General features: G+C 32.5%; 1 long non-coding RNA gene across 1 annotated transcript; it reads left to right on the top strand.

The window, feature by feature from the left end:
- The first annotated feature begins 258 nt into the window (after positions 1 to 258).
- LOC105777277 (uncharacterized) lies at positions 259 to 5,358 on the top strand. The gene is made up of 2 exons (XR_001128236.2): positions 259 to 2,187; positions 2,258 to 5,358. It is a non-coding gene; the product is annotated as an uncharacterized LOC105777277 (long non-coding RNA).
- The last annotated feature ends 10,523 nt before the right edge of the window (positions 5,359 to 15,881 follow it).

The raw sequence follows: 15,881 nt of genomic DNA, 5'->3' as shown, positions 1-15,881 counted from the left end.
TTTAATGGAAAAATCCATGGGTAAAAGGCTGTGGGGATGTTTGAGCCTATTCATAATAATGGGGGCCTTGATAATAATTTAACCACTACTAATTAAATTTTAAATGAAAATTGATTGGTAGCTGAACCCGTTAATCAAAGGGTTATGTAATTAGGAAGCCAAAAAAATTTTAATTCAGGAAATTTAGAAAGGGCTAAGGCGCATTATAATCCTACGTTTAAAGAATATGGAGTTGCTGTCCCTATTTTTGAAATCACACTTGATCTAGGAAAACACTCTGCGGTAATTTTTAAGAAAAATTCACAAACAAAACAGCAGGCTAAATTGGGTATCCGATGAGTTGAAATTCGGGTTTCGGGTTCGAGTTCATGTCCTTTAGGTCCTAAAAATAAGAGGGGTTGTACTAGAGATAGTAGCAACCGTGGAAATCATAAGACCTCATTTGCTCTACGGGGTCTTGGGAGTCGTTTTAAATCTTCCGGGAACTCGCGAATTCCTTTAGCAGAGTCCATGGAGGTGATGGTGGAGTTACTTTCTCCCCAAGGTCCTAGTAAAACTATGAATGTCAAACTGGATACCGCGGGTCTAAGTATGGGTTGAGATACTGTCTCTCAACAGTAAGGAATGGTTTCCTATTTTCTGTTAATTTTTTCATGAATTGTACAATATTATCTTGGAATTGTTAGGGTTGTGCAGTTGTTAAATTTCCAAGAATTTTTCGAGAACAGAACTTGGAGTAAAAACCAGATATTGTTAGTTTGCTCAAGCCAAAACTTAGTGGGGCCAAGGCAGATATGATTATTGCAAACTTAGGTTTCCAATTTTCTCACCGTGTGGAGGCAATTGGATATTCTGGGGGTATATGGCTTGGCTAGAAAGACTCAATCCGTCTTGAGGTGGTTCGCAGTCATCCTTAGTTCATTCTGACTCGGGTTTGGTAAATGTCTTCTCCACAATCGATTTTCATATCCTTTGTGTATGGTAGTCCAAATCGGCAAATACGTAACGATTTTTAGAAGGATTTAGGGTCTTTGATTCTATTTGGACAAACTCTGTGGGTTGCTATTAGAGATTTCAGCGCAATCCTCTCGTCTTCTAAGAAATCTAGTGGCCTCTCTAGAGGAAGGAGATGTCCCCATTTTTGAGACTTTGTGGATTCAACCGAACTTCATGATTTAGGGTTTAGAGGTCCTCCTTTCACTTGGCATAAAGGTGCTCTATTCGAGAGATTAGATCGTTTTTTAAGTAATAAAACTTGGGTCCGAAGCTTTCCCAACAACTTGGTTACCCACCTTCTAAAGATTAAGTCTGATCATCGGCCGCTTCTTCTGGCTCAAAATCTAGAACTTATTCTACCTCGAGGGAGACCTTTTCGATTTTTGGCTAGATGGATTGAACATCCTGATTTTGATATTTTTAAATGAAAATTGGGTCTTCATTGGTAACATGTTTGAATCTCTGGTTAAGCTCACTCGTAGTCTTAAGGAGTGGAATAAACAAGTTTACAAGCATATCACCACTCGTAAGCAAACCTTTGTCAGTAAAATTGCCAATATCCAAAGGAAAATAGACTTCTCGGGCTTGAACCGACTAGCTCAGATTGATTTGAACCTTAGACAAGAGCTGAAAAGCATGCTACATCACAAGGAACTTCTTTGAAAACAAAAAGCGAGGTGCGATTAGTTGAAATTGGGGGACCGAAATACTAAGTTTTTCTACACCCGTACCTTGCAAAGAATGAAGAATAACCATATATCTACCATTTATGATTCTGACGGTAATTAGATTTATGATTTGGAGGCCATTGAAGCTGAGGTGAATGACCTCTTTCAAAGTTTGTATGGGGAGATTCCTAGGCCTTTGGGTACCTTTCTACCTAGCAAATTTCCACAACTTGATCCCGAAGACATTAATTTCTTGGGAAAGTCAGTTACAAATGTTGAAATTAAGGAGGCTCTCTTTGATATGGCACCTTTTAAAGCTCCGATAGTAATGGTTTTCATGCATTCTTCTTCCAAAAACAGTGGGTTACAATTGGTGGAGCTGTTTGTGATTGGGTTGGGAGGGTCTTTGATGGAAACATTATTGACCCTGATCTGAATAATACCTAAGGTCCAAAATCAGAAAGGTTTTGGTCAGTTCCGTACAATAAGTTTCTGCTCTGTCCTCTACAAGCTAGTGATGAAGGTAATCGCTAACCGTTTTAAGCATATCTTTCCTAAAATTATTGCACAGGAATAAACGGGTTTCATTGCAGGTAGGAACATCATTGACAACAATATCATTGCACAAGATGTAAATTATTTCAGAAGGAGTCAGAGAAAATGAAAGTGGATGACGATTAAAATTGACTTGGAAAAAGCCTATGATAGAGTGAAGTGAGACTTCATCAGTGTTGCCCTCCGAGCTGTAGGTATTCCTGAGTACCTCAAGAATGTTATAATGTCCTCTATCTTTAATTCTAACATGCAGGTTATGTGGGATGGACTTCATTTATCTAAATTCAGGTCTGCCAGAGGTATCCGATAAGGTTTTCCTCTTTCCCTACTTGTTTGTGTTGTGCATGGAATGGCTTGGCCATTTAATTCATTCAGCTATTTCGGAAGGAAAGTGGTGTCCAATACATCTATCTCGATCTGGACCAGCTATCTCGCACTTGTTTTTTGCTAATGACTTTGTCATTTTCAGTAAAACAGACTTGCAGTATGGTAGAGTTCTAAAAGATATTTTGGACAGTTCTTGTGAGTTTTCTAGGCATAAAATTAATGCTAGGAAGACTAACATCTTTTTCTCTAAAGGGGTGGATCTTTTTATGGTTGATATGAGTAACACTCTGTTTGGTTTTCAAAGAGTTCATAATCTCTGTCATTACCTTGGAGTTCCCCTTTTTCATTAGAGGGTGACAAACAACATTTTGCAATTTATGGTTGAGAAAGTACGTGGGAAATTACAGAATTGGGAAGCCAAAAAACTCTCTATCGCTGGTCGTATCATTTTAGCTCAGTCGGTTCTTTTATCCATTCCTAGCTACTTCAAGCAATCCATTATAATACCTAGGAAAATTAGTGATGAGATTGGAAGTTTGGTAAAACAATTTATTTGGGGTTCTTCAGATAGGAAAAAGAGGATGTCTCTTGTGGGATGGGATTCCATCTATCAATCTAAATGGTGTGGTGGTCTTGGTCTGAGAAAACTTCACGATCAAAATATCTCCTTTCTGCTGAAGTTGGGGTTCAATATTATGTCTGATAAAGAAGCTTTATGGGTTCATATGTTTAGAGCAAAGTATCAAATGAAGGATAACTTACGGGACTGTGTTGCTCGGGATAAGAGTTCTTTTCTTTGAAAATCTCTTTTAAAAATTCGGTCTCTTTCACAGGAGAATTTATTCTGGTCTGTAGGATATAGTAATAAAATTCACTGCTGGAAAGATAATTGGATTCCAAGTAGAGGTGCTCATGGTCCGGGCCGGGTTCAGGCCGGGCCGGGCCCAAGAAAAAATTTTGGCCCGAGTCCTAGGCCCGGCCCGGCCCGAAATTTGGGCCTAGAATTTTGCCCAGGCCCAGCCCGGGAAAAAATTCATAAGCCCGGGCCCGGCCCGTTTTTTAAATAAATACCAAAAAATTATTTTAAAAATTAAAACAAAAATTAAAAAAGTATTTTAAAAATATTTTATAATTAAAAAAATTTTAAAAATATTTAAAATTAAAAAAATTTTAAAAAAGTATTTTAAAAGTATTTTAAAATTAAAAAAATAAAAAAATAAAAATATTTATTATATTCGGGCCGGGCCGGGCCGAGCCCAGGCCAAAAAAGTGGTGCCCGAGGCCCGGCCTATTTTTTTATCGGGCCTCATTTTTTGCCCAAGCCAATATTTCGGGCCTATATTTTTACCCAAACCCTCCCATATTTCGGGCGGGCCGTCGAGCCGGGCCGGGCCACCCGGCCCATGAGTAGCTCTAATTCCAAGTATATGGCCACCGGTTAGACATGTTCATACTAATGCTAAGCTTGACTTAAACTGTTTTCTCAACGAGATGATCACTGAGGAAGGTTCGTGGAACTTGGATTTATTTTGGGTTTGGTTATCGGAAGATGGGATCCTACTTATTAAGGGCATCCTTCCTCCACATCCTTTTGAAGGATCTGATAAAATCTCTTGGAGCCACACTTCGTCTGGTGCTTTTTCTATTAAAACAACTTATAAGGTTTTAAAGGAAGGTGATTAGAATCTGAAAGATGAGAAATGAAATACTGTTTGGAAGACTCTAGATCCCCAAAGGGATCATGTCTTTATCTGGACTGCTTTATAAGGAAGACTCTTCAACAATGTGGAAAGAGTCAAAAGATGGTTAGCGACTGGTCCCTTCTGTCCTCTTTGTGGTTATCACTCAGAAGACATTTTGCATATTCTCAGAGACTATACAGTTGCTAAGGAAGTATGTAATCAGGTCAACCCAGGTAATCATCTATCGAATTTTTTCTCTAATAATACACATGACTAGTTTTTTTTTTTTTAATATGCAAGATAGTAGTAAGATCCACGAGGGAGGAGCTAGTTGGGCTTGTCTTTTTGGGTTACTCATTTGGCGCTTATGGAATAACCGTAATTTATTCATCTTTCAAGGAAGATCATAGAGCTCGAGGGAGATAGTTTAAGTTTCTTATAGTTGGGCAATTCATTTCTTCTCATCATCTCGAGAAGTACCGATTGACTGCCTCGAACGTTCTTTTGAAGTGCATACTAGTAGGGAATGAATTTTTCTTAATATTGATGGTGCAGTGCAACTGGATTCTGGATACGTTGCTGTTGAGGGAGTTGTTCGTGGTAAACATGGAGATTGGATCGTTGGCTATCATTGGTACCTTGGAAAATGTTCAATCTTTGATCTGAACTGTGGGGCATTTTTGAAAGACTCAAGCTTATTCAACTTAGAGGCCAAGATCAAGTTATCATTCAATTTGACAGTTTGGAAGTTGTTAAAGCCATCCTTGGAAGCACTTCCATTGTTTCGAACTCAGCCTTTATTAGACGAATCCAAAATATCTTAACTCTGGAAAACCAGCGGTTTTTGTGGTACATCCCGAAAGAACAGAATCAAGTTGCAGATTGCTTGGCTAAACAAGCTTTGACCGGAAAAGACGAATTGTAGGAGTTTGAGGACCCACCTATGGTGGTCTGCACTTCTTATGAGATGGACAAGTCTAAGGGTGATCTTTCTTTTTAGAATGTTGTTATCTAATTAGTTTGGTATTATTTTATTATAACCAAAAAATGAATAAATGTTGAAAAAAAATTGTTGAAAATTTAAGAATCGACAATTTAAGTACTAAATTTAAGTTATAAGATTGATTTGATATGTTACTTAAAATTAATTACAAAATATAATTAGATTGTTTGATAAATATAGATTTTAAATTATAAATAATTATATTCTACACTTTATCCTCAATTTTAAACATTTCACTTTATTCTAAACAAAATTCAGATTTTAAACTTAAACTTTTAAAAGGATAATATAATATTAAAATAAAATAAAATAAAATAATTGAAAATATTCTCAAATAAGTGATAAGAAATTGTTATCTACTTATCATTTTTCATACTTTTATAGAAAAATTCTATTGGATTGTTTTTATTTTAGATTATAAAAATGTGTAAATTATTAAATTATTAAAATATTAATTTTAAATGATTTTAATTTTTCAATGGTTTATCAAATAATGTCTTACTCTAGTATTTGCATACGATAAGTGGTATAATTGAGACTTTCACCAAATGAAAGAAAAAGACATAATGACTTAGTTGGCCCTTCAACTTTACAAAAAAAAAAAGCTCTCTATTTAATTTTTTGTGTCTTTTAACCCTTAAACTTGTATTTTTTTGTCAAATCACCCCAAAAATAGATGTTAAATTTACTAACCTGACAGCCCAGGTGTATTCTATGTCAACAATAGTTATTTTTAAAAAAATTATAATTTTATACTTTTAACTACTTTTAATAATTAATTTTATATATTTTTAAATTTTTAAATTTTAAAAAATAATTAATTGTTTACGTGGTATCCACGTGTATACCACACTAGCAAAGTTAATAAACTTTAACATTTTTTTATCTATTTTTGAGTGACTTGACAAACAACAAAGTTTAAAAACCAAATAGACGAAAAATAAAATAAAAGATTAAAATAAATTTTTTTTAAGTTGGTAACTAAATATATCATTGTGTAAAAAAATTGAAAATATCAACATATATTTAAGCTCGTTAAACATCGTAATATTCTCCCACATTTAAAAAAATAAAATAAAAATAATTTAAAGAGAATTCAATATCTTCACTTTTTTTTTTTAATTAATTCCCTTTCTTTGTCAATGAAACCACAATGGTAGTCAGCTTATGTAACTTTAAATTACTAAGCGTGAGTTTGGATGGGCGGTGCGTTTACTTGCGGTTAGTGTAAAAACAGCAGTGGCGATGAGATTAGATATTATAGCGATACTGTAGTGTGAGACAAAAAGTAAGCTAAACGTACCGCGCCGCACCCAATCGCCCATCAAAACCCACCATAAGACCATCAGCTACATGAGTTGCATACCTTTTGAATAACTTGTCAATTACAGCATCTCCAAAATGACTGCTGAGAAGTGGCTCTGAAATAGCTCTCACACCATTTGCAGTCTTCTTCCCCATTTCCAGATAAACGTTGAAATCCAAGTCTTGGTTATGGAGCTGCTCTTCTCTACTTAATACAGCCGAGTGGTTGGCTTCAAAAACTTGGAGCCTCTTGATATCAAACGATCCTTCTCTCTCAACAATCTCAGCTATTTCTTCTTTGCAAGATGTGTAGTAAGGAAGGTTGAATGAATCCACATCTGCTTCTTTTACTACTCCCTACAATCGATTAATATAAAATATTTTACAAAATCTATGTTATTTTCAATTATATAAAGAGTTGTAAGGAAATATAGGGAAATAAATAAATATATAACCTCTGCAACCAAGTCAAGAAGGGATTTAGATAGCAGCTCCCAACCATAATCTTCTTTTGAGGGATTTGGATTTTTCCTACCAATACAGGTTAGCACCATACACCCTTGGGGCATTATTTCTTTGGAGCGCATGCTTAGAAAATTTGTGAAGTCTTTCTGAAATTGGTCTGCATAAGCTTTGAAAACACTGGGAGGACTTGACCTTGCCATGTATATGTTCCCCTTGTTGTCCTCCAGTCCAACAGGGACCTAATCACATATATTCCAACAATTAAAATAAGGGATAACACCCAAAACAGGTATCTATGTTTTCTTGGTTCAATGACTAACCTTTGAGAGCCAATGAATCCCATAGGAAGAATGCACAAAGTGAAAACTTTAATGTTTGATATATAATAATATGATAGACCCCGTCTTCAGACATATGAGATAGACACAAATTTTAATGTTTTAAGACAGTCAAACTTTGAACCAAAAATAATTAAAATAAATTGAAGTTTTTCTCGAGACAAGAAATTCTCTATCTTAAAATTATGACTTCATACTCACACAAAAGGTGAAATTTGTAGGTTACCGAGCTTCATGGTATCATCGTGTAAACACAAACACAACTTAAAATTATAACTACGTCTCCCTCAAAGCGATAGATAAATAAATCTTTAAACGTGAAAATTTTAACACGCAAGAAAAAGGGAAAAAAATAATTTAGAAGAGATTGGGATGTGGGTGAGTGAGTAGAGGATGAAGAAAGAGCATTTATATAGGGAATGGGGCGGGGTATAAAGGGAAAAAATTTATCCCCGAAATCCCGAGTTATAGGTCTCAAAAGCAATCAAGTTGGGTAGGTTGAAATGGCTAGAGAGAAAATGCTCATTGCAAATGGCGTTTTCATCTAACATGACAAATCGAAAGGTGAGGAACTCCCACCAACAATCTAAAAAAAGATTGAGTTGAAAACTCTTTTAAAAAAATTAAGAAAAGATTTCTTGCAAAGGAGAATAACTCAAAGAATACTTTTATTCAAATCAAAGTTGGGTCCCTTTATGGTGAGTGGCGACCCTTTTTTATACAAGAAGGGAGTTGAAAAAAAGAGTAACAATTCCTTAAAATCTAGCCTAGAAAATGTGGATGACTAAGAAAAAAATCCCTAAAAGTAACTTAAAAATATGGATGGCTAAGAAAAAAAATCCCTAAAAACTAGCCTAAAAATGCGGGTAGTTAAGAAAGGTAACTCTTTCTTCCTAAGAGACTTAAAAGATAAAAGAAAAAACTAAAGCTTAATTTGGATAGGCGGTGTATTTACCTTCGATGAAGTTAAAAATAGCAGTTGTAGTTTGATTAGTTATTGTAACGATGAGATTTAATATTGTAGTGGTGAGATTAGAAACAACGGTTAGGTGTGTGTTTGGATTCAAACGCAGCTGTAGCGATGAGGTGAGAATAGAAAATTACTATTAAAGAAATTAGATTAGAAATTATATATAATAAATAATAAATAAAAATATTGAAAACCTTTACATCAAAACATGAAAAGTTAAAATAATAAATCATTTTTAATTTTTAATTATAAAAAATACATATTAAATTTAATATTAATAATATTATTTGAAATTTTTAAATTAAAAAAATAAGATATAAAAGGATAAAAGAAAAAGTAAAAAGCATGAATGAAATGGAACTTTCCATCTTTCAAATGGAGTTGCAAATTTTCATTACATGTAAAACCTCCAGTGGTGCCACTGATACTACGGCACAATGAGAAGACTCTAGCATGGCAGACAAGTAAAATCCAAACACCAATATCAGTGTGATTGATTCCAAAAAGTCAAAATTTGAACCAAAAATAATTAAAATAAATTGAAGTTTGTCTCGAGACAAGAAATTCTCTATCTTAAAATTATGACTTCATACTCACACAACAGGTGAAATTTGTAGGTTACCGAGCTTCATGGTATTATCATAAACACAAACACAACTTAGGGTCTGTTTTTTTGCCCGTAAAATGTTTTCTGGAAAATAATTCTGGAAAATGATTTAGTTTCCTAGAAAATGATTTACTGAAAATATTTTATGGTGTTTGGATGAATCTGTGTAAAATATTTTCTATTGTTTGGTAGATTTCCTGAAAATATTTTCCGAAAAAGTTGTTTTTACATATATTAATAAATTTATATCCATATTAATAATTTTTTATATTTTAAATTGTTTTACATATATTGCAATGATTTATTTATAAATAAATAAATCAAATCAAATTAAATATATAATAATACTCAATTATTAAACTACAATATTAACCATCATAAATTGAAAACAATCAAATAGACCCTAAATCATTTGTAATTGTGTTAAAAAAATAAGGATTGAATAATTATAAATTAGCTTCCAACCACAATTAATACTAGAAATTAATAATATTATCCAAATGCATAATGTAGTACATCACATAATAACAATAACATTGTCCAAGTGCATAACTAATATTACACCACATAAAAGTATCAATATCTTCAACCTTGAGAAAATTTTTGAAGCCAAATTTTTTTATGCTTCTTACTTTTAACTAAAAAAGCTTTGGCCTCGGATTCATGACTCACTAGATAATCAAACACAGAACATAAGAAGTCATCATCAAATCCTTCTTCCTCCATCGACATCACTTGTTTGTAAAGCTGTGGTGTCTTATCCGCAGTAAATTGTTCCAAAGCATTAGCAATTTTGCCAAGTTGTTCACCCACAAATTTAATTTGTTCATCAATGACACTTTCTTGAACATTTTTTCTTTTACGTTTGGATGTGCCAGTTGAAGATACATTTGTTCTTACCTCTTTAGCCTCTTAATTGTCGTAGTCTAGAGGCACTGAATCTTGGTTACCATCATCCAAATCTATGTTAGCAAAGGTTCTGGCAAAACTCCATGTTGCCATATCTTTGCCAACAACCAAAGTCATTTCATCATAATGATCAATGCTTTTATTCAAAAATGGTTCATACTTCGTGTGTAACTATTAGATACTATACACAATTAGAATAACAAGTAAAAAACAATTAAAATATACTTAACATATATATACATATATTACCATCACTGCTGCATCATATGTTTACTCTATCACATGTGATCATTTAAATGTTATCATCCCATCCAAAACCACTTTCACCTCGAATTTTGCATATAATCTACCACTGGTTTTTTACAGTCCTCAAATGATCTTCCAAATGCTTCGCATCGCATTGGACTTGGAATCTTTTAGAAATAGCTTCGACAACTTAGTTAATAAAAACTGCTTTGAAGGTATTAGAAGGCTTATTTTTTTCTGGGCCTCTTCTGCTAGAATTTCAAGAAAAACATGTTCCATCGGTTTTGTCCACCTGAATTGCTTGGAGGTCCCTTCTTTGTTGCCCTTACCCATTCTACATTAATAATTGTCATTGTCAATCATTTCAATATGCAACAAGCTTAAAACATAATAAAATCAATATCTAGCAAGCTTAAAACATAATCAATATCTAACAAATTCAATACATAATAATTTCAAAATCCAACGAGCTTAAAACATAATAAATTCAATATCTAACAAGCTTAAAACATAATCAATATCTAACAAATTCAATACATAATAATTTCAAAATCCAACAAACTAAAATTTCAATATAATCCAATCAATATTAACAAAAAAAAACAATTTTAATACTAAAACATACATAACATAGAAACAATAACCCTAAGCGCTAAACCTACCTAATATTTCTAGCCATATAGTCAGTCCACATTCTACGTGTGAGATCATGTTGTATCTTGATATGATGTAGAATCTGAGTACAAGACTATGACACATTCTACGTGTGAGATCATGTGGAAACATCATAAGTAAAACTATAGTGTGAAAATCAAATTGTTCTTCATATCACCTCGGATCCAATCTGTTATGAATGAACCAAACACATCGAGATTAATTTTCACTTCATTCGTGAGAAGATTCTAGAAAATTTAATCTCCATTGTCTATGTGAAGAAAGATAAGAACTTGTTAATTTGTTTACAAAAACATAGGATGGAAATCAAGTTGACTATCTATATAACATGCTGGGTATGATCAATATCTATGCTCCTACTTGAAAAATAGATTTAAGATCTATCTATTTGCATACCAGAATCAAGAAAGAAGACATTCCAAAGACGCTCAACACCAACCTCTTATGAAAATATCAACCAAGGTCACTAACAGGAGAAAGAATGCTGAGGTAGAGGCTAGGAAAGGAGCTACATCAAGAACTGTATAGTTGGAGGTCAAGCATAGAAAGAAATTAGAACCGTTAGGAGCTAGATAAACAAGAAGGAAATTGACAAAAGGAGCTAAAGGGATAGAGAATCAGGCATAGCAACCTGCTAAGATGAAAGTTAGCTTAAATTCTTTTTTGTAACCACACAGATCATATATTGGCCAAGTCTTAATTTCTTACTGGCCATTACTTTCAGCTGTTAGCTAAGGAATTATTATCAGATACTGTAAATGAACAAACTCATATTCCCTTCTTTTCTTCTCTTTATTTTCTAGCCTCTCTTTTCAATTCTTGATTAAATAACACAACCCAAGCTTCCCGGTTTCTGATATTTCTAAAACGTACAATAAACTAGACATGGAAACAAGATTCACTAATAAAGGAGCTGCCAGGAAATAATAGAAAAAAGATGAATAAACAATTAAACCCAAAACAAAATCTCTAATCAGAGCTCAATCTTAACAAAAGTAAATAAAGGCGAAGAAAAGGATTACTTTATTTTTTTTTTTTTTTTTTGCTTTAGAATTAAACCAACCTTGTTTATTCAGCAATAATTTCTTCAAAGGTTAACTACGATCAAGAAAACAAATGAAAGAAAAATTAAGGAAAAAAATCATCTTAAATACTAACAGTTGAGTCTAAAGTTAGCGTGATTCCAAGCTAAGATCAAGCGATCATTTAAACCCAACACTCAATATCCACATCATAACACAAAACTGTAGCTCAAATTGATCGGTTAAGACAAAGTTGAAAAACGAAGGGCTTCGATTTTTCTTTTTTATTATTTAAAAAAATTTTGTATTACATGAAACAAAAATTAGAGAAAATAAAGGAAGGAAAACATAAGAGTAATCTATCAAAGCTGAGACATTAGAGAAATATGCAGATACCTCGAGGAGATCAGAGATGAATTTTTCCAAGAGATAAATAAAAATTGAGATATGAAATTGAGATAAACTGTGTTTTATAGGTTTCCAATCCCCAATTGATACACAAACATATCATAATCAATCTTGGTTACCAAAATTCAACAAAAATCGCAATTCAAAAGTAACAGCTGAACAGCATAAAGAATTTTTATAAACCCACATACAATTAAGAAAAATAAATAAATTATACGAACAATTTCAATATAATCGAGAATCTTCAACAATGGAAGCTTCAACAAACACTTTCGATTTTTAAAAGAATTAAACAAAAAAATACCTATTGATGATAGAGAGAGAAACCTTCTGGGTCTTCTTTTCTTGACTGTGGACTCTAATTTTTTAGGGTTTCTTCAAAATACAGAGGTGAGGCTGACGGTCGATCGACAGAGACTACAATGCAGAGATGGTGAGGTGAGGCCAACGAATGGAGATGAGGAGGCAGAGGATAAGGGAGAACCGCTGTTTAGAAGAGAAGAGGGAAAATGTCTTACGAATTAGAAATCGGTAAGACAATTTCCAGAATTTGCTTCTGATTTTACCCGTGTTGGGAAAATGTTTTCCTGTGGAAATTCATTTTCCACAAAACAAACACCGAAAATTCCGAAAAATGTTTTCTGGAAAACATTTTCCACCAAACAAACAGACCCTTAAATTTATAACTACGTCTCCCTCAAAGCGAGAGGTAAATAAATCTTTAAACATGAAAATTTCAACACGCAAGAAAAAGGAAAAAACAATTTAGAAGAGACTGAGATGTAGGTGAGTAAAGGATGAAGAAAGAGCATTTATATAGGGAATGAGGCGGGGTATAAAGGGAAAAAATTTATCCCTGAAATCCCGAGTTATAGGTCTCAGAAGCAATCAAGTTGGGTAGGTTGAAATGGCTAGAGAGAAAATGCTCATTTCAAAGGGTGTTTTCATCTGACATGACAAATCGAAAGGTGAGGAACTCCCACCAACAATCTAAAAAAAGATTGAGTTGAAAACTCTTTTAAAAGAATTAAGAAAAGATTTATTGCAAAGGAGAATAGTTTAAAGAATACTTTTATTCAAATCAAAGTTGGGTCCCTTTATGGTGAGTGGCGACCCTTTTTTATACAAGAAGGGAGTTGAAAAAACGAGCAACAATTCCCTAAAAACTAGCCTAGGAAATGTGGATGACTAAGAAAAAACAAATCCCTGAAAAGTAACTTAAAAATGTGGATGGCTAAGAAAAAAGTCCCTAAAAACTAGCCTAAAAATGCGGGTAGTTAAGAAAGGTAACTCTTTCTTCCTAAGAGACTTAAAATATAAAAGAAAATACTAAGGCTTAATTTGAATGGGCAGTGCTTTTACCTTCGATAAAGTTAAAAATAGCAGTTGTAGTGAGATTAGTTATTGGAACGATGAGATTTAATATTGTAGCAGTGAGATTAGAAACAGCGGTTAGGTGTGTGTTTGGATTCAAACGCAGCTGTAGCGATGAGTTGAGAATAGAAAATGACTATTAAAGAAATTAGATTAGAAATTATATATAATACATAATAAATAAAAATATTGAAAACCTTTACATCAAAATATGAAAAGTTAAAATAATAAATCATTTTTAATTTTTAATTATAAAAATACGTATTAAATTTAATATTAATAATATTATTTGAAATTTTTAAATTAAAAAAATAAGATATAAAAGGATAAAAGAAAAAGTAAAAAGCATGAATGAAATGGTACTTTCCATCTTTCAGATGGAGTTGCAAATTTTCATTGCATGTAAAACCTCCAGTGGCGCCACTGATACTACGGCACAATGAGAAGACTCTAGCATGGCAGACAAGTAAAATCCAAACACCAATATTAGTGCAATTGATTCCAAAAAGTGATCTAAATGCACTGAAACGGGGATCAACTGTATCCAAAGGACGCCTAAGTTAATTTGGCTAGTTTTATGGGAGTTGTGCATAGGCCAAATTTACAAGAAAACAAATCAACTTGGGCTTAAAATAAATTTCCTAATTGGGTCTTTGACAGATTAGGCCAAAAATAAAACAACTAAGGGTCAGTTCTTCATTGCTTAAAAAAAGCACTTCTGACTCCAAATGCACTTTTGGAAGAAAAGCTGTGTAGAACAAGCTGCTTTTGGCTGAAATTTTTAGCTTTTTAAAAATGCTTTTGAAAAACACTCCTTAAAAGAAGAAGCTAAAAATTTTAGCTTTTCCTCTCCCAAAAGTACGTTTGGTGCTTAATTACTTTTTTACCCCTCCAATAACATAGTACTTTCCTTTTTTTTTCTTTGTGCTTAATTACAAATGTGTTAAAATCATTAATTAAAATAAAAATTTTAAAATACTAATTACAAATATTTAATGGTTATATTTAAATATTTAAAATATAGTTTATATATTCTAATTAAATTTTATAAATAATTAATATTTATTGCTTAAAAATATTTAAAATTTATATTTCATATATTAAAATATTAACAACAAGTTATAATAATTTTTTTATATTCTTATTAAAATATAATAATATTAACTAATTTAAATCTTATTTAAATACATATTTGTTACTTGATAATAACATGTCTAAAATGGACATTTTATTTCTCAAAATCACTTTTTGACAGCAATGCTAAACACTCAAATTTTAAATCAAACTTTTCAAAAACACTTTTTCACAACCATTTTCAGAAGCATTGCCAAACTAGCCCTAAATCTTCAAGTGATCTGAATAAACTTTAATTGGGCTTAGTCTTCAATTGATGTGCATCTGGGCTACCCTATTAACAATTCAGGCTCTTGCAAACTTATTAATACCTTTCATTTATGTTCACCTTTTGGATTCCATCTAAAAACTCACCACAAATTGATTGATCTCCTAGACTTGAAAAACTATAGGTTCGATGAATTTAAGTTAATAAATTTTTACCCCATCCACATATGTATCAACATCACAAGTGAGTAGATCCAGGATCAATTCAACTTAGGTCATGTCTCTATATTCTAGGAGTCATCTGCTTCAATACCCAAAATAAGGTACCTCCCCAATTGGACTTGATAGGTAATATAATAGTCCCTCGGATCAATTGCTCATTTTGATTCCTTGGACTACGGATAATTTAGATTACTTACTAATATAAGTTATCGTCCTGCATCATAATTCATCCTTATGATGCAGCTTAATAATAGTTAATCCTTAGGTACTCAATGAGCCAATATTTATTTATTCGTGCAAAAACCATTGCAGATAAACATGCAAAGATAATTATTCAACCATAAAAACATTTACAAACATAATGACAAAATCGCTATACTAAGGGTGCAAAATGCCAACAAACTAATATGGCAACTTTCATTCAATAGTTCATGTTGCTCGATTACTTTGGACAACTTTAAGTGAGCAGTCAGATAATGTTGTTGAATATCTTTTAGATGTTTGGGTTTCGAATGTTGGGGTTGCTTTTATTGGAAAGAGACATAATTTCTTGTTCAAGTTCCCATAAGTAATGTTAGAGATGAGCGAAAAATTCATAAAACAATTAAATAGAAAAGAATTGAACTAAAACAATTAAAATAACTAAAATAAATCGATTTTTTGGTTCAATTAGTTTTAATATTCAAAATATTTGTTTGATTTTCAATTTTAATATTCTAAACTAATAAAGTTTTAATTATTAAACACAAAACCCATATCCAAACATGA

Source organism: Gossypium raimondii, chromosome 10 (assembly GCF_025698545.1).
Source record: "Gossypium raimondii isolate GPD5lz chromosome 10, ASM2569854v1, whole genome shotgun sequence".
In the NCBI taxonomy this organism is placed as follows: domain Eukaryota; kingdom Viridiplantae; phylum Streptophyta; class Magnoliopsida; order Malvales; family Malvaceae; genus Gossypium; species Gossypium raimondii.
Note: the sequence above shows the minus strand (reverse complement) of the source record. Positions and strands in the feature narration are given on the sequence as shown.